We start from the raw sequence: 20,852 nt of genomic DNA, 5'->3' as shown, positions 1-20,852 counted from the left end.
ATACCATTATATTAATAAAAGGCAAAAGCAGCACTACTTATCTTTTTTAAATCTCTGGTGTTTATATATCTTTTTTAAACCTCTCAATAAAGATATAGTTACTACATTTATAAATGAAATAGTACATTTAAGATGGCTAGCATATTTCTGAATGCACTATTAATTGTGGCAAATTTTTCTTTTATCTACCTTCATTTTACCATTTTACTAATTTACTCCTTAAAACCCATTGTCTTTCTCAAATACTATCTTATGGATACACTAAATTCTGACACACATTTTTTCTATATAAGAAAAATCCTATTGATATCTTTCAAAATCTAAAAGAAATATGACTTTAAAATGGAATGATAAACTTTATATATTAGTCTATGAATATATACACAGAAGCAATTTCATATTGTAAAGCATTATACTTTCTTAAAAATGATAAAAAAAAAAGTCATTACTCATTTTTGATTCTTAGCAATGAAGCTTTTATTCTTTTTGCCACATCCCCATACTTATATATTTGTCACTGTCTATGTAACACTTATCAGTAATATTGTTCAACACATATTGAATGGGAGGCACTAATAACCCTAGTTTTACCTTTGTGTATAGCTTGTAATCAAATATATATTACAATAAATTGAAAACTGTATGTTTGTTACATTTCTAGAGGACAGATGTTATAGGATTTGATATTTCTGACGCTATTTTTTTTTTGCCCAGAAAGATGCTTGAAGCTAATAGGAAGTTCTGGTATGCATGTGTAACAGTATCCTAAATTTTATATTGACTCCATCAATAGCAACAACATTGAAGTGTATAGGATCAAAGTCAGTAGTTTAAAATTAACCAATAAAACATTTTTGCCTTAGTTTGGAAAAGTCTAAGGGGAAAAGTTATAAAAGTTGCATCTGTTGCATAAGCTTGTTTTGCTTATTAAGGAACTAAATTAAATAAAGTTGTATTCATTTCAAAGTGTTTCATTGGGATTTTTTAACAATGTAATCACTCTACTATGCAAAAAGCAGCTCTGAAGGTGTCAAATTGAGAATCCAATTTGGTTATTTGTGTTTGGGTATATGTTTACAGATAATAATCTTAATAGTACTATGATCACAGGATTTTATATTCTGCAGTGGATCTTAGAAACTATCTATAACAGGCCTCCAGTTGAGAGAGACATAGAATTGGGAGTGCTAAATATTACTTAAAACCCATGCTGAATCTCCATGTGTGATGTTTCCTAATAGAATATCAATAGAATATGTTTTTCCTAAATTGTATGTATATTTAAAAGGCACTGAGTCAATTTGATATCAAATTACTGGAATGAAAAAATCCTTTTCTCCACCTTTGTTCTATCTTTCACCAGGCCCACAACAATAGTAATAAAATTTTTTAAATTTTTTTTGCCAGTTTATCAACTCTTTAAGTATATAAAGGCATTTTATAAACTGTTCAATGCTATAAATAGCGGTTTTCCTGTAGATTATATTTCTTTTCAATTCAAATTATTTCTGTTTTGCATATTCAACTTTATTTTCTGTTTAGATTCATTTTGGGTTTTGTCTTCATAGCTCCTCTTATCCCCTCCTCCTATTTATTCTAATTTCCCCAAAATTATACCTTATTTAGTTTAGGCAATTAGTGGATTACTAATAGATAACTTAAAATAATTTGAGTATTTTTAATATTTTTGAGGTCCAGTTGATTGAAATTGTGTTTAAGAAAAATATTTTTTGTTAAAAAAAGAAAAAGCATTCAAACTCCAGATATCCCAAATTAAAGACAAACTATAATGCTTGGAAAAAGTAACTAAAGTGAAAGTTAACAATTGGTTAGTTAACTAAGCATAAGTTGTTGAGCTGATAAACCTATGTCACTTGGTGTAAGTTGAGGTCATGGTCGATTGGGTTAAGCTGCCTTAAGTCTGTTTCTACTTTTTTTTTTTTAATTTGACTTAACATAATAAGAAATAAATGTTTTCTGCCTTGATCTTTCAAGTTGGAAAATATCAGTGAACTTGCAGGGGAAAAAGTCATTGGGCATAGCAGATCTAGGCCTCTAAACACAAAGACTGGAGCCACTATCATCTGCCTGGAGACAAAACAGAGGGCAAAATATTGTTCATCCTCTGCTCAAACAGGCCCTTACTGCGGGTTGAAGGAGCATCTTATGTACGCACTTATATTTAACAGGGCTAGCCCTTGTATGGTCTAGTGCCAGGAATAAAAATAAACAGTAGCTCATTACACACAGTGCCATCTCATTATATGAGGAGCTACTCTAGCATATTAAAAATAAAATACCGAAATCCTAAAAGAAAACATAACTGAAATTAAATGCAAACAACTGTGCCTTTTATTTTCAGAGTATTGATCCCTTACAAAAGAGGGGTATGTTTAATGAGTATCTTTAATGATTTTACAGTAGGGCGAATCATCTATGATAGTACTATGGCTAAAAAAGAATGGCATGATCTAGCGCCCAATGAAATCCAGTATCCTTGTAAGTAACAACAGTCACTGTGTCAAAAACTCTCTGGGAGCAAGAAAGCTACAAAATCAGGAAAAGAAATAAAGCTAATTTATTTTAGCTTTAGTTTGAAGTCAACTAAAATGCTTACAGGGGTGCCATGAAAATATTTCCCAAACAGATCTAATCCTGTTCGTAGTAATTACTTTCTTCCTTTCAGGCAAAACACATTTGACAGAAAATAGCAAATGTTTTTTTTTTAGGGGATTTAATAGGGATGAGGTATCATATTCAAAGGAAATTTTCATTACTTTAAGCTACAACCCCTTAAGATTTTATTTTCAAATACTTCCAAATACTATCGTCAAAATTTAGAAAAATAAGGTATAATTGGGCTTTAAAAGATTAAGTTAGAGGGAAGTTAAATCAGTCAAAGGCTTTCAGATTGGGGCTATTTGAATGGTCTATGGTAATTCAAAGAATTTGAAAGTGGGCAGGGAAAAAATGGCATACATTAAAAAAAAAAAGACATATTTAAAGAAAAAGACATTGCAGGGCTCATGCCTGTAATCCTAGTACTTTGGGAGGCTGAGGCACTACGACTGCTTAAGGCCAGGATTTCAAGACCAGCCTGGAAAATATAATGAAACCTTGTCTCTACAAGAAATTTTAAAAGTTTGCTGGACATTATGATGTGCACATGTAGTCCTAGCTACTCAGGAGTCTAAGGCAAGAGGATCACTTCAGCCAAGGAGTACAGGACTACAGTGAGCTGTGATTGTATCACTGATCCAGCCAGAGTGAAACACCGTCTCCAAAAAATAAATGAATATATATACACACACACATACATGCACACACATATATATACACACATATATGTGTGTATATATATTAAAAAACTGACCAAATATTTTTTCTTCATAGACCCAAAAAACCCACAATCTGAAAATATGAAAAATGCATTAATGAATGTTTCAGAATCATGCTGCGTCTATTTACAAACTGAAAAAGTCTATAAAATATACTTCTGAAAATCCCAATATCTATTTTGGCATTGTCCAGGTTCTGTGAAAACATACTCAGACCACGTGACATGGTCAGAGAAGTTTCAGCAGACCTCTATCAATCCCAGGAGAGATCTTGGGTATCAACATTTTCCCACACAAGTGTGGAAAATTGAAGCTGAAAGAAAATGTAGTACTAATGCAGTTCAGCTTTCTGATATACACACGAAGAAAAAATATACATACAAGGAAAAATTAATGAAACAACTTTTCACCAGTGAAATTTATTTAATCTTAAAAGTAACTTTATGGAATGTACATTATTGCTCCGTTTTATTGACAGAAATATGAGACTCAAAGCAATTAAAGGACGTGAATAGATCTCTCAGCCAGGGGGCAGTAGACTTCAAATTCTCACATAGTGAGGCATCTCATTTTCAATACCACAGCAATACGAGAAAACAGGGGAGACAAAGCTAAAAGTCTTAATTCAATTTCGTGATTTTCACTTCCCATAAAAAGGGATATTTATTGAATTAGGTTAAGAAATACAACCTGAATTTGAGTTATTTCACTTGTTTTAATTTTTCTCCTACTGTGGGGGCCCAGAAAGCTATGCCCATGAAGACTGGCACTTTGACATGCTGAGAGGCCTTAGAATCAAGGTCCCTTGAACCTTGCTTCGTCCCTCCCCTTGCTGGCATCAAGCACAGGGAGGGACTCTCTCTGGGATTTCCTTATGACAAAAAAAAAAGCTTCTTTCCAAAATATATTTAATTGTCTTAAACCCTCTTCTTAGGGACTTATCAAATAACCAGGAAAGATCAATTATAGGAGAAGAGAAAAGACTGGGAGTTGTCAGCATGCCCAGACAGACCTTTCATCTATTCTTCTGAGGGCCACTCTAAGAGATGACTTGGGATGAGGGGGAGGGTATCTGCTTAATAACATAACTTTTGTTCCTGTGTAGTTTTGCCCCTCACCTTCCTGTTCCGTCTGCCCGGCACCTCCCAGGGCCATACAGCTCTCCTCCATGAAGAGAATATTTAAGCAGCAACCATTGGCCCCTCTTCGAGTTCACATTTTGTATGACTCACGGGCACATGCATGTATGTTAATAAATTTTGTATGCCTTCTCTCCTGTTCATCTGCCCTTTGTCAGGTGATTTTCAGGAACCTTCAGAAGGCAAAGAGAAAATTTTCTCCTGGCCCAAATTTCTTCATGTGAACCTCTCCCTTTGAGTACGGAGGGAATCTGTGACTTGCTTCTGACTAATGGTATTTGACAAAGGTGATGGAATGTTGCTTCTGTGGTTGTGTTAAAATATGTATCAGTCCCTCTTAGCAGACTGAAGCCAGAGATTCAACCTGTGACTTAATAAAGTAAGTGGCCATGCTGGAGAAGCCCACGTGGCAGAGAACTGCAGGCAGACCCTAGAACAGCAAACAAGGCGGTGTCAGAAACACAGCTGTAAGGAAACAAAGGAAACAAATGCTAACAAGGACTTGAATGAACTTGGAAGCAGAGTCCTCCCTGGTGTAACTTCCAATGAGAATGTGGCCTGGCTAACACTTTGCTTGCAGCCTTGTAAGACCTTGAACAGAGACCGGGGCTATGCTATGCCTAGACTTTAGACTCCAGAAACTGTGAGATTAAATTAAAAAAAAAAAAATCAGTGTGGTTTTAAACCAATGTTTGTGACACTGTTATGCAGCAATTGAAAATTAACATAATAGTTTACCTTCGTGTTCAGGGCCTGGGTTACTTCAATTAAAAAATTAAATACATCTTCAATAATAAAATATATTATTTTTTGGCTATGAGAGTCTGAGATTTAAAGATTATAATTTGTAAAAGGGAAGTCAGTGTTCTCATTTAAGCAAGAAAATTATGGGCTGAGCATGGTGGCTCATGCCTATATTCTTAGCACTTTGTGAGGCCAAAATGGGAGCATCACTTCAGGCCAGGAGTTTGAGACCAGCCTGAACAATATAGCAAGACCCTGTCTCTATGAAAAATAGAAAAATTAACCAGGCATGGTGGCATGCACCACTACTTGTGAGGCTGCAGCAGGAGAATCACTTGAGCCTGGGAGTTTGAGGTGGCAGTGAGCTATAATGACACCACTACACTGTAGCCTGGGTGACAGAGCAGCACTCTGTCTCAATAAAACAAAACAAAAGCAAAAACAAAAAGAAAATTGTGAATCAGAAATAGGAACCCAAGATGGAAGGACTGTAACAAAGGACTGAAGTTGAACTCTGCATCACCTTTGGTACAGGTGTTCTGGTTCAGTGACTTCTTTAAAATAGTCTGGAAATTCCCTTTGAGCCAACAGACAGATTTCCTAGGTGAAATGCTGCCGTTCATTATTCCTGCACTTTGGAAAAATGTCCCACACCCGCCTGAAAGATGTCTGATTGCTCCGGCAGATGACCCTCATAAAACTAGCAGAATACTGGACCCTTAAGTTTAGAGTTAAACACATTTACCCTTCTTTACCCAGATTAATTTCTCTACCTACATTAAATTCAAGTTCTGGTAAGTAGTGTGCTTTCCGATTTGTTTGGTTTTCCTCAATGCTATAAACCAAACGTCACAGTAATTACACATCCAAAAACATAATGGGAGACTGTATTTTGCTTTTATAATGACTTCTCCCTACTAGAGTCACAAAACTAAATTATATATTTTCAGATATAGACAATATACCCAACCCAGAACATGTAAATTTTATTCAAAAAGTTATCACTCCATGCTTACTATTCAGTCTATTGTTTAAAAATACCAGAAGAGACTATTTTCCCCCTGCTATTAGGAATAATTCCTTTGCAGAAGTGGCGACTCACTATAGTATCATTTTGATACTATATGGCTACTATTTTTTATCTCTGTTATTATATGTTAATACTATACCTTGTTTGTATTCTGATAACCTGGTACACTTAGGCTGCCTCATCCTTTTCCCAGGAAAAAGCCAAGGAAAAACATAAAACATTTTGAAGTTGAGAAATGTGACGTGCTATATACGAATCTCTGTTAAAATTGAGTGAAAAGTAAGCACCTTGTCATGTTTTGTGTTTCTTTATTTGAAAATAAGTATGTTACATCAGTAAGGACCTATTACGAGATCATTAAAAATTGCATAATTGCTTTTTCTGCATTCTTGCCTTTTCCACTAACTCTTTTTTCTTACCATTCTACCTTCAAATACATTGGACCAGGGATCCTATGAAATGCATGTAATTTAAATTTTGCTTCTCTTTAACAGCTCTTCGGGGATATTGGAGAAAAGCAAAGTTTTATACATATTAAAACTAAAATGTGAGCTACCAGTTAGGAATATAGACGAGAGTTGGTAGAGTTATGTGAGGATAGGAAATGGGTTTCCTTCCTGAGATTTTAATTTGGTGGTATTTTCTGTAAGATGCCTGAAGCACTTGTTAACATTCATATCATGGTAACGAGATTTATTTTTTGTAGAGAATATAAATTGGGCAGGACAGAGCTTTGGGAATGAACAATGGGCTGGCATGGAGAAATAAAGGAAATGTGGTTCTTTCCTGCCCTGTTGCAAACACACATGCACACCATTGAGCCTGAGCTCCTCTTTTGCTTTCTCTCTTTGCTTTTTTATTCCTCTATGTTCTTTGCAACCTCTATCTTTAGCTACTTTCTCCCAAAGTCTTTTAGTATATAGTTTAACATTGTATTTCTCAAGTCTATCCTAACGGCCTTGATAGAGACTTTTTTAAAAAAATAAACCCATTTAAATAATCAACACATGTTGCAAAAGACATTAATTAAGAGTATCTCTATCAGTTTGAATTGTACTTGAAGCACAGATATTTAATCAAAATGTATTTGTCGTTTTATTTTAGGATGTTTTATCATATGGAGAGAGAGAGAGGTAAATTTAAAAACATCCCAACATTACTTGGTATCTCAATTAGAAAATTTTTAGCTATAAAATATCTAAGCATTATATTTCCAATATTTGTGTATACTGTATTATTTTATATTTTCATGAACATTTAGTGAAATTTGTTTGAGAGAAGAGTCCTGGCAAAGTGTTAATCACTGACTATTTCTGATCAACTCAACAAATATCCTCATATTTGCCTTAAGACCAGAGAAGTAAATTCAGATAGTTCTAAATCTCATTTATATTTCCAATTTACATTATTGTTAGTAGTGCTGGGCTTTATTTTCAGAAATAACACGAAAGAAAGAAATTTCATGAAGGAGAATTTACAGAAACAGGTGGACCCAAATATTAATCGTAGAATTACATATTGCTTATGATTACAGAAAAAATATCAGCTTGCTCCTCAAATTCCCATTTTATAGTGAGTTTTTAGTGGACGTAGTTCATTTTCAGCTTCTTGAGAAACTAAACCATACTGAAGATATAGATACTTTAAAACTAACACACTGCTTGAGATTTGCACTCCAAAACACAGCCACAAGAAATAAAGCACAATTCATATTCACTAACCACTTTCAAAATTGGGAACTCATTTTCTGGCAAGAGCTGTGCAATTCTTTAAAATCTATTATTTCTTTAAACTCAGGAAAATTTAGCAAAGAGAAATAAGAACAGTTTCACAGGGCCATCTGTTCAATACACATGTTCAGTTTGAATCTAAATATCTGGATTTCAATGAACAACTGAGTGAGGTGTCTTTTTATTTCCTGGAAAATGTTTGTTCGTATTACTGTGTTAATCTTTTCTCTCCACTTTCAAAATAATACATGCTCATGCAAAAAGATATGACTTTCATAAAATTATATGGAATAAAATGATATTTATATTAATTTCCATTTCATAAAGGTTAGATCGTGGACCTTGAGTCATATTGCTTGAGTTACAATCCCACCTTCAGTACTTATAAAAGACCTAAATTTAGAGAAGTTACTACACTAGACTCTGTTTTCTCATCTGTAAAATGGAGTTGATGATAGTGCATAAATAGCAATGTCATTTTGAGATTGAAGTAAGCCCATTCGTTTACTGTGAATAACATACTTCCTGGCATACCATAAAAATTCAAGTCTTATTAATATAATTTTATGAAAATAAAATTATTTTTAAACAATGAATTGTCCAACACTTTGTGATGATTGGATGAATGTCATTTTCATTTTTTATGTGAAAAAATATGCTAAAAATGTTGAAGTTGTTGCTAAACATAGTAGTAATTAAATATCTACATATATACTTATATATTTAGGGTAAAGGAAAAAATGAGTAAATATTAGAATTTCTTATGTTTCCTTAATGCAAATAACATTAAGACAGCATCTTAAAAGCCCAGACCTATGTATCCCATAAACAAGCAAGAGGTATTTCTGTCTCTTTCCACATTTTATCCCACTAAAGATAGAAAATAAATACATATAAATGTAAATATTAGTGAAAATATATAAGTATAATTATAAATATTCCTCAATCTGCAGTGGATTTTAGTGTTACTTTTCCTCTTTACCAGAAATAGTATCTATTACAACACATTGGTTCAATTGTTCTAATATTGCATTTCCAGAGAATCCTCAAATACCATTACAAGAAAAATGAGAATTCCTCATATTTATAGCCAACAATCAAATACATTCATTAAATAATTGAATAGAAAGAATTAGGTAAGATCACATTTAGTGATCTTTCCATTTCCAAACCTGTAATTCAACATGCTATCTTAAAGTAAAAGTTGCTTACGATATTTGATATGTTTTTTTAAATTTTATTAAGAAATTTAGAATTCTTACTCTGAGGTAGAGAAAATGCATAGTGATTCTCTGGATATAGACTCTGTAGAGGATGCTGTTAAATTTTAAATTCTCATGTTAATAGATTATCATTGTTAACAGGTTAAAGAGAAAGCATGCAATATGTATTCATTATTCACCATAGTGTCTTGTAGGGTAAAATTTTCTAAATTGATCTGAGGTAAAATCCTAAAATAGAATTAGGGATGAAATTAACCATATTTATTGCAAAATTAATAAGCCCTTTTGGATAGGAAAGCTTGGTAAAATCTGTTTTTAGAAAACATTTGGAAAAGATACAAATTTCCCTGATGAAATTAAATTAGGACTGTTACATTTTTTTCTCTGATTTGAAATCATGAGTTTTCTGATGGATTTGAAAGAATTAAGTTATTAATAAATGTATCTATGAGAATTTGAATAGTCTTGAAGAATCTTGTGGCAGGCAGACTAAGAATCTTTTTTACCTTTGTTAGAATCCTCAAAATAAATATGGAAAAAGGCCAGAAAAAAAGAGGTGGGAGATTTTCATTCGGATTAGCCAGGGCAATTTGTCAGCAGGTTCTGCAGTATCAGAATCTGTCCTTGCCAGAAAAATGACAATAGCAGGTACATTTTACGCTTCTAAATAATCCACATATCTCTGTGACAAGGGGGAGGGAATTTGTATTACCAGTATATTTTTTCAGCTTTTGAGTAAGATTATGTAACAAGGTACAGATGGATTTATCATAGGAAATGTGGGGAATGAGATTCTGTGAAAGAAGGGAAACAAATTGAAGGGGAAACAAATAAGAAAGTAAAAAAAAAAAAGCCAAGTGATACAAGCAAATGTAGATAAAGAAAACGATAAATTAGTGGAGAATTTAAAAGGTAATCTACTGAAACAGAGGATATTGAAAAATAAGCTCCTAATTATTTATATGAAGTACTAGAAAGTGGGCAAGTAAAGATGCTAAGCTCTTGAACACATTAAGAAAAAATTTTTGCTTTGATTAATGTGGAAGATGACTGGCAATCTGTGATGAACTATTATTAATACTAATCCTTTTGCTGACTGAATAGGTTCTGAGTAGAACAAGAACTGGAGGCATTTAACATGGTAATTGCAACTTCAACCAAGTCTCTGGCATCAATTCAAATAAAGGGAAACAAATAATATTCCTGCCTGAGGTAGCCAAGCTTGTGCCAAAGTGCCAAAGTGCCAGCGTATCTTCAGGAAAGGCAAAGTGAGATTATAAATAAATAGTTAACAACAAAATTTTGACAGTAGAAATTCACTAATTGTCAGCTAAATAAGAAAGAGCTTGTGAGTTTATTCCAATATAGAATTATTAACCCATGAAATTTATTTTTTCATTAAAACAAGAGACCTTTACCAGTAAAATCTGCATTTCCTTAAAACATCTCTTTGAAATATAAATCAATTAAAAATTTAAGCTTAATAGAATAATGAAAATTTCTCAGGGTTGTACCATTTCTACCATATTCTTTCTGGTTTTTACATTAGGAATAAAAATAAGCACTAGCATGTATTCCTCCCCCCCAAAAAAGAAAAAATCCCAAAATATATCTACTAAAGTCATTAATTGGATCAAGTAGAAAATCAGTATAAGTTTATCAAACATGTTTATGTCTTAATTATGTATGAGGAATTTCTATTGATTAGAAAACAATGTGTGGGCAAAGACTTTATTGGTGATTAAGTATCACAGCATAGTAGGGCAAGTACATAATTTGGGAGAAGACAGAGCTGAGGTCTAATGTCAATTCTATCATTTACTCTCTAGTGAGGTTTGAAAAGTTACTTCCTTCAAAGCACAGTTCTCTGTTCTAAAATGTTGATAAATGCTTAATCACAAGGGGTGTTTTGAAGACTGAATTAAGTTAGATAATGAATATAACAATCTGGTGTCAAGCAGACCACCGTGCACCCAGTTGTCAATACCAGTGGAGGACTTTAACCACTTCTGCCTATTGCATTTGGTATTGCAATACCCAAGGAAGTCATTATGCACTCAATGACTGGATGGAACATGTTTTACTTATATATAGAAGAGGCAGAACAAGATCCACTCCAATAATTTCCATTGATCCCTCACTGCTAGCAGGTTCCCTAGCAGACCACGCAGGGCGATTTTCTTATATGTGCCCCTCTACTGCTGCAGTGGAAGGAAATCCTCTCCTTCTCATGGAATATGAAATACCGAAAGGCCACAGTGTGTCAGAGGGCCACTGAGGTACATGCTTAAGCAGAACAAAGAGGCATATATTGAGCATGAAACAGAGAAAGATATTCCCACTCAAGGCGACAAGCCTGTCACAAGCTATGTGGGCTCTTTATCTCCTGGTAATGAAGTGTTCCAGGACCAAGGCCCATTCTTATACGCCCAGTTGGAGATGAAAGACTGCAAACGTGAAACTGCCTTTCCCAACACTAGAATGCTGCCTAGTATGAAGTAAACATTCAAAATGAAAATTATAATCATCATCATGATTTTCTGAAAGAAAATATAACTCAGCCGGGTGCGGTGGCTCACACCTGTAGTCCTAGCACTCTGGGAGGCCGAGGCAGGTGGATCACTCGAGGTCAGGAGTTCGAGACCAGCCTGAGCAAGAGCGAGACCTCGTCTTTACTAAAAATAGAAAGAAATTATCTGGCCAACTAAAAATATATATAGAAAAAAAAATTAGCCGGGCATGGTGGCACATGCCTGTAGTCCCAGCTACTCGGGAGGCTGAGGCAGGAGGATCACTTAAGCCCAGGAGTTTGAGGTTGCTGTGAGCTAGGCTGACACCACGGCACTCACTCTAGCCAGGGCAACAGAGCGAGACTCTGTCTCAAAGAAAAAAGAAAATATAATCTCAAAACTTCCTTGGTCCCTCTGCTATACATTCCCATGGGAAGCTATTTTTTTCCTAATAAGCTCAGCTTCCCCTCCTGCACTCAAGCCCCACCAAAGTCTCTTGATACCAGCCATTGCCAGATGAGCTCAAGAGTTCTATCTCCAAAGATTCAGAATATACCTACAGACATATAGGTATATTCATTGGCCACTTTCTGCAACTTTCTTTTCAAAGTTTTAAAACATTCATTTCTTTTCTCTGTCACTTCACTTAATCTTTGCTTCTCTTTAGCACTTCTCTTTTCTGAAATACAATTGTTTTACATGAGGAAACCTAAACAGAATGTCTGTCAAACAAAAATAGGAAGGATAAAGATTCTCTTTCAAGAGTCATCTCAGTTACTTTTCTTCTATTATTATCTTATTGAGAATAGATAGCTTCATCTTCTAGTTTCATCTTCCTAGCCTTGTTGTGGTTTATTTCATGGAAATCTGAGTTGCTGTAATACTGGACTTTTTGTGTGTGAAAAAATCTGATTTGAACAACTCAATTGTTTATATTAAATTAGCTTTGCAAGTTACAGAGTAGCAAAAGACAGTAGGAAAGATTAGGAGTTCATGATGCTGACATAAAATTTGAGTGAAATGTAAATATGGTAAAACTGGATTTTCATGTACATGATTTACTCTATCATGTGTCTATTTAAGAATGTGTGTTCTCTTCTTCTGCTCTGTTCTAGTACATTCCATTCTGGTTTGCATTGTGTAATCACATGGGGAGGGTGGTGTTTTATTGAAGCATTGATTGAGCATACTGGTACTGAAGGTCCTGGTGAATTTGTGGAAGTGGACCATAAGTTATATTGAGACTAACTAAAATATCAACACTTTGAGACTTCAGTTCATGGTGACCTTTCAACGATGGCAGCGAGCAATATCAGAATCCAACTTGTAACATGCAATGTGAATTAAATTCCTAAGACTGGTATATTCTGAAAGGTAAAAGTATGTTGGAATAATTCAGCAGGCTAATTCTACAAGAGTGTTTTTAGAAGAAATTGAAGAATATTTGCTATTGTAAAATTTCTGCTTTTTAACATTATTTTTCTAATACCTGATTAGGCACAGTTATCTTGCTATTTTCTTTTCAGAAGCATTCCTACATGTACAATGTCATTAGCTGTTAATAATATACTCTTCTATAATGGCACTTTATTCTTTTCTCACATCATTAATTAACTTTGCAAGTCATGCTTAAAGTTTCCTTAAGGCAGGGGCAGTGAATTAAACCGGTTTATTCAATAAATACTTTTGATGAAGGAATGAATAAACGGACAATGAATATGAAAATAATACTGAAGTAAACCATACAAAATTGGCCAGATGCGGTGGCTCATGCCTGTAATCCTAGCATTGTGGGAGGCCAAGGTGGGTGGATCGTTTGAGCTCAGGAGTTCGAGACCAGCCTGAGCAAGAGTGAGACCCTGTCTCTACTAAAAATAGAAAGAAATGAGCTGGACAATTAAAAAAATATGTAGAAAAAGTTAGCAAGTCATGGTGGTGCATGCCTGTAGTCCCAGCTACTAGGGAGGCTGAGGCCGCAGGATTGCTTGAGCCCAAAAGTTTGATGTTGCTGTGAGCCAGCCTGACTCCACGGCACTCTAGCTGGGGCAACAAAGTGAGACCCTGTCTCAAAAAAAAAAAAAAAAAAAGAAAAGAAAAAAAGCATACAAAATTAAGGAGGTTAATCAAAAAGCCGAAAAAATCCCATAAACATTATCCTTCCAATGTTTGCCTTATTGAGGCAGTATTTTAAAGAGTGTAAGCAGCAGGGGACAGACGAAAGCACACCAGTATGGGAGGCAATCGGCCCTGATTCCAAACTCTGGCTCTGCTACTTGCTGATTGTGTGATACTAGGGTAGTTATTGATTCTTTGGGATTGTCAGTTCTCTCATTGGCATGATGTGTAGATTAGCACAGATCTCATTTTTCTCTAATTAAATAAATATTAAATTTATCTCTCAGAGCCTATTGACTATGTATGAGCATATAGTAGATGCTACATAAAGATAAGTCTTTTCCTACTAATTTTTCAATTGTTTTATAACACTGCATCACTGAGATAGCTTTATGGAAGGAAATGATGCTTAAACAGAGCTTTAGGACCTAGTAAAAATGTGAGTTTCTGGATTAATTTGTTCCATTTCATAATAATTGACCATTAATTAAATCTATTTACTATATTCATCTTAATTCATATTTTCCTTATCAAGATTATGCTTGATATTTTAAGTGATAGAATATTTTTGAATTCTTTATCAGAGGCATTTCTTCTATATTTTTTATCAAGTATCAATTATCAAGTATCAATCCTAAGAGAAATGTCATTTCATGAAATTATGAGGGTGCATGTGACATTTAGAGAGTGAGGTAATTTTGATAAGCTAAAAATGATTAAAAATTATTAATTCACTGTTTTACATGCCATGGATATTATAGTTCATTAACTGCTGGTTACACTGAAGATCTCTGCTGAATGAAACACAATCACCTAGAAGAACATTTAGAAAATTGTGACCACCAGAAAGTGAATGTCAGAGGTCCCATCACTACCATCCATTCAAAGTTGTTCTTCCAGTGGTCAGATTAAGAGATTAAACAGATTAAGCAATGAATCCCTGAGAATTCCATTAACCGTAAAAATTTATTCTCCAATTGCTGCTGGCAATATGCAATAGATAGAAAGTTGATTGAATTTTAAGCATGAACATAAATGAAAATGGGGAAACAATGAAAAGTACCCTTATTTAATCCAATTTTCTAATTATGCATTACTAAAATGATGGTGCTGATCTGTCTAATTTTTTCTATCCTCAGTGCTTTAATTCTGTTGGGGATCTCCAAAACCTGTAGCCTAGATTACATCAATTACTTTCTAATATCTCTTACCTTTATTAACAATTTCTTCCACCTGACCCCATACACTTCAGCTCACTGGAATGCCCCATTTCCCTTAATAACTATTCAAACACCTTCACATTAATTTAAGTCACGGAGAGTCTGACCTCTGCTTACCTCTTCAAGCATCTTTCTCTATATCACCTCTGAATCACAGTTCCCAAAAGCCATATTAAACTACTTCTAATTTTTGTATGTACTCTGTTCTTTGTCTCCTTCGGGTCTTCCCACACTTCTGCTGTAACATTCTTTCCTTCTCAGATTAACCTGGCTAACTCCTCTCCTAGTCCTCTTTCAGATGTCAGTTTAGACAACATTTTCTGCACTGGATGCTAACCCTTGGAAGCTGGGCTTGACCAAAGCAAAATAGTAAACTAATAGAAAGGAATATAGGAGTTCTCACAGATAATGTGTAAGAGTATAAAACTATAATAATAATAAATTAAAATATAATATCAAAATATTATGAATGAACAGTTATCAGGACATTGAAATTATAAATGATAGAAAAGTAAAAGCCAGCCCCTCCCCAAACTGTTTTTCAAAAGAGTTGAAAGCAGTGGACTCAAAGGGCAGAATATCTTTGTGTGGGTGGAATAGGAGAATGGAGATCTGTCTGGGGTATTGCTGTTTCCCATTAAAAGCTTTTAAACACAAGTTTGCATTTAAAATATGGACATGTGTTAATATCAAAATTCAAAATTAATTACAAATAAAATTACCCTTGTCATTTTCTATTCCCTAGTCAAAGGGGTCAGAAGTAATTGAAGGATAGAATGCTTTTTAAAGAAAACTTCAAAATCTATGCAAGTGACTAGAACCTAAGAACTTCATACCTTAAAAACAGAGCATACTAACAAATAATAAAGTTAAATTTGCCAGAAATGCTGTTTTCTGTGTTGTAGTTGTTGGTTTATAAAGCTTGTAAGACTTATTTTATTGAACTTATTAATAAAATTCCTTTAAATCATGTATTTTACTTTTGATATAAGAGTTTCATTGAATCCTAAGAAAAATGTAAATTGGATTAATATTTAAAACTATATATTGAATACATTTTAAACATAGCATAAAGTAATCTTGAATTTCATCTGCTAACACCTAATCTTTCCACACTAATTCCAATGACTTGAGACACTTATATTTAAAAATCCATTTCTACATAATCCAACATGGTTAAAATTCTAGACCTGTCTTAACTAGAATATATATGTATATCCATATATATAGACACATATAATACACATACATACATACACATCTAGAAAAGAGTATAATAAAGAGAATTTAAAAATGTAAACAAGAGTGAAATCAGAAACATCAGGTATGTATGCATTCTAAACCAAGGTAAATTTTGAGCAGCGTACTCTTCAGCTCCTTGAGGGGCATTTATATTATTCTTAATAACAAGATAGAATGATCCTTCTTTCATAGCAAAGAACTATTCTATAATAGAACTATGCCACATACATTTAAGGGTTCATTCCCTGAAATTGGAATGTAACAAAGTCCAATATCTTAAGGCAAATTCACTCAAACCAAAGGACTTTTATACTTGCTCCATTGCATTAAACTGTTTTATCAAAGAACAAGTTGAATCAATTGTTTCTTGCTTCAACACTCCAACTGGTGACTTTTTGCTCACAAACTAAAATATTTTTATTACAGTCAGTAAGGGCTGCTCAAATCACAACACTACTACAAACATAATGGCTGATTTCTTCATATGTGTGACAGAGACAAAGAATAGTTTTGGGTGGCAAATTGTTTCAATAAGTTACTCAGAGAAATAGATTTCATAGAAGTCACTCAACCTAGGACAATTTTTTTCCTTCCGTCATTACTTCTTCTACAAGCTCAGCTGAGAAATTTCCAGGTAATTAGCCATTGTAACCCACCCAGACAGTTTGTACTTAGGAATTGTTTGTGAGTTTTAGAGAACCTTAAGTTGTTGTTGTTGTTCTTTTAGTGTTATATCAAGAGAAAAAGACAAATTAATGGTTTGATATAATGAAATCTATGATAAACTGTTTCACCTTTCTAGCATATTATTTAAGAATGGCTGTGGAGATATTGGTATACTATGCTAAGTAGTTTGTATTTTATTCTGTTATCTTTGTCAGGAGCTAATGGATTAGAAAGGAGTAGGATTTGAGTTTATATTAATATTTCTAATTGTCTGTCAAATATCTATTCTCCCTTTCTTTCCTTTAGTAATAGAACCCCCCTTTTTAATGTGGACTAATGTCTAAGAAGTGATGACTATATTTTTTTGCCCCTCTTTACCAGATATATCTATGAAATTAGGTTCTTAACAAAAAGATATGAGCAAAAAGTAACATGTGCAAGTTCCAAGTCATGGCCTTAAAAAGCAGCTGCTCCACCTCTACTTCCTTTCCTCTTCCTGAGGACTTTAGTGTTACCCTGGTCATAGTGAACCAGCCGCAGTCAGACAGAAGAAAGCTACAGCTGAGAGGAACGCAGAACAATACAATAGAAGAAATGTGAGTCCCCAGATAATTCTGGGAAGGAGCAGCCAAAGTCTTTCTGGATGATTCACCAACCCCTGAACTGTATGTGAGAAAGACATTAATATTTATTTTATTTTAACCACTGTATTTGGAGGGAGAGACTATTAGTTACAGAAATTCAGTGTATACCTAGTACAATAAAAAAAAAAAAGAAACTGGAAATAAGGTCCTTTGGGAACAAAATCCTAAAGTATGTGACATTGGCTTAGTCATCAGGGGCTGGGCAGCAAAAACACAGATATCACAGACTGGAAAACTTTTCATTCTGGTAATATCGTGGAAAACATTCATTAGAACAGCCTTCTCTGACAATTTGGAAGGCAGATCACATTTCTACAGAATTTGTAGTTCTAGAAATGGTTAGAAAAACTATTAGAATATCTCTGTTTCTTGGTTTTTATCCTGTAGCTCTTAGCAAGGTAACATGAAAAATATGAACTCAGAAAAGAATTAGATCATTTGAAGCATAAATGGCAAGGAATATAGTTCTGCTACAGAGAGTTCTCTCTGCCCATGGCCTACAATATAAACTGACTGGGAGTTCAATTATTTGGGATTTTGCAGTGTTGGAACAACCACTACTTCTTAACCTCTAACAGCATGATTTATAATTGAGGCCTCAAGCTTGTCTCAGAGCTTTTATTTAAATGCTCTTTGCTACCCAATGATAATGGAAATTGGCCCAGTATCAAATATCAGGTTCAAGTTATTCCATTTTCATGAAACATATTGGTTCAGATTACATCAAGGTAATCACAAATAGCCTGAAGGAGAGAAGAATATTCTGAACACAGAGATGTAAGATTTAAAAACTACATCTGGGAGATATTTAGCTATAGGTACCACTACAAGGAACTAACTAGAAGCATGTAAAAGGAAGCCTACAGAGTTGAAGTGTGCTGTCAAAGAAACCACATCCTAGCTGGTGAATGTCTTTCCAAGCCCCATAGAAAAATTGGGGCTACCAAGTCTGTAGCCCCAACTTTTGTGACTGGCACAAAGCTGGTCAGGTCTTACTTTCCAATGCCAACTGTGATGTGGCCACAGAAAATAATGAACAAGGCCATTCTTCCAAAGGGCAAAACCCAGGACCATGAATCCAAAGCAGAAGGTATTCCCAGAAAGCAGGAACTAAGGTGGCAGATGGACTTAGCAGTTGCCAAAGAATGATTCTTCACAATTTTTGCTAAACAGAATTTTATAACTATTACAAAAGAAATAATATATTATGTGTTTCCATTGTTCCAGTTTTCTGAATGAATAATTTAATGCAATTACTGTGCTCCTACTCTACCATTATAAATTGAACATATAGGAGAACAAATAAATCTATGTGTTAATGTGTTGGTTTCCATAACATAAGAAGCCACATTTGATGAAATGGAGTGTTACTCATTCAGAGATCCTGAACTGACCTTGAGCTGGATGCAGAGCCTGGATAGGATGTTGGAATATCTTCTTAGAACGTGTGAATGTTTAGTGTGTGTGGGGGGAGGGGATATAGTTTATGTACAAGAAGGAGAATACTCATTTTTGTCATAGATTGGCTGTTGGTGAGTTTTTCTTATAAAAACAGAATTCCCATCAGCTACAGACTACATTCCCTAACCTTGTTTGCATTGGAATATGGCCATGTGAATGAGTTCTGGTCAAAGGTAAAGAGAAGATATGTGTGCAATTTATAGGTCAAGTCTTTAAAAGGAAGTTACTTAATATCCATTCATTATTTTTCTACCTTCCTAACTTCAGGAAAAAAGACATGGTGATGTGAGTGAAGAGGTACCCTAATGAATGGTGAACACCAAAGTAAAAAAGACCTGAGTTACTACCTTGCCCCCAGCAGAAAAACCTACCTGCCCTATTGCTTGAAAGACAAATGAGTTTTTATTCTAGAACTTCTTATTAAAAGGATCCCACTTTACTAATACATAAGAGAATAAATATGAGCAGATTTACAATTTAGAATGATACCTCTCTCATTCTAGAATGGTATCTGTGAACTGATGATAGACTGGAAAGAGATAGAGAGTCCAATTAGATGTCTAGAAATAGCCCTTGTGAGAAATGATGGCATAAAAATATAATACAATGGCAATAGCAACGAAGATAAAGAATCTGCTTTGACAGATGTTGGAGAAATAAAAGTGACCAGACATTTTTAACTAATTAAATATGAAAGTTGAGAAATGGAGTAAGTTTTAGATAAGTTCTAAATTTTTCAGTAAATGCCTGCCATATGCCAGGCACTTGGATATTTGCTGTGTGTAAAGAAAAAAAAATGCCCCATTAAATAAATTTATAATTTTTTAGAAGACAAGAACATTTTATTTTTGTATATGTGTGTGTATGTGTGTGTGTTTGTATACAGGTTTAATTACAAGTGAAGGACACTAGAAAAAGCTATGAGGTTTCAGGAGAGAGACTCAGCTCATTAGAGGAGACTCATCTCACAAAGAGGAGACTTTATAAAGAATGTTCTCTTTAGCTAGTCCTAAAATGATGAATCAAATTAAGATCAAGAATAGACAGAAAAGATAAGCTAGCCATAGGATTAGTGGTTACTATTTGCCATTAGAAAGCCCTAGATTGTAAAATCATATTTAACTTGTCAGAGAGGTTAACCATGTTTTGATCCATAAGCTATTTCTTTTAAATAGTTTGATAAATAAAATGTTATTATTTGATCTCTATTATATAGTATATATATTCTATCTCTAAGTATTTAAATTTTTAGATTTTATCAACTTCATAGGTTAAAAAAGTAAATTCTTTAATGCAGGTGACTGGTTTAGGGTTATTTTAAGATTTGGCATACTTAACATGGGGTGGATCATTACCAAAGATTTTTAAAGACCCCAAACTTTTGTCATGTTTCCTTTATTCTTCTTTCATCAGGATAGTGAAAGAGTCTTTATATTGTATTTTAAGAACATAGTAATGTAATAATGCATATTATTTATTGAATGTTGATTATATCAGGTCCTTTTCTAATGAAATTGTGTGTATTTGTGTATTCTTTCATTTAAGAAAGAAAGACAAGGAAGGAAGTAAGGAAGGAAGAAAGGAAGGAAGGAAGGAAGGAAGGATAAGGTGTATTTCCTAAGATTTTCTCCTAAGACTCTAAGATTTTAAGATGACTCTGCATTATTCAATATTTATAATAATCATACAATTGATATTGCTGAAATGTGTATTCTGAAGATAACCCAAGGCCTGTTAATTTCCTTCCCAAACTCTGTGGCTTCATCTACATTCACCCTCTACTTCTACTA

This window comes from Lemur catta, chromosome 13, assembly GCF_020740605.2.
Source record: "Lemur catta isolate mLemCat1 chromosome 13, mLemCat1.pri, whole genome shotgun sequence".
In the NCBI taxonomy this organism is placed as follows: Eukaryota; Metazoa; Chordata; class Mammalia; order Primates; family Lemuridae; genus Lemur; species Lemur catta.
The sequence above is the reverse complement of the archived record's forward strand: the minus strand, read 5'-3'. Positions refer to the sequence as shown.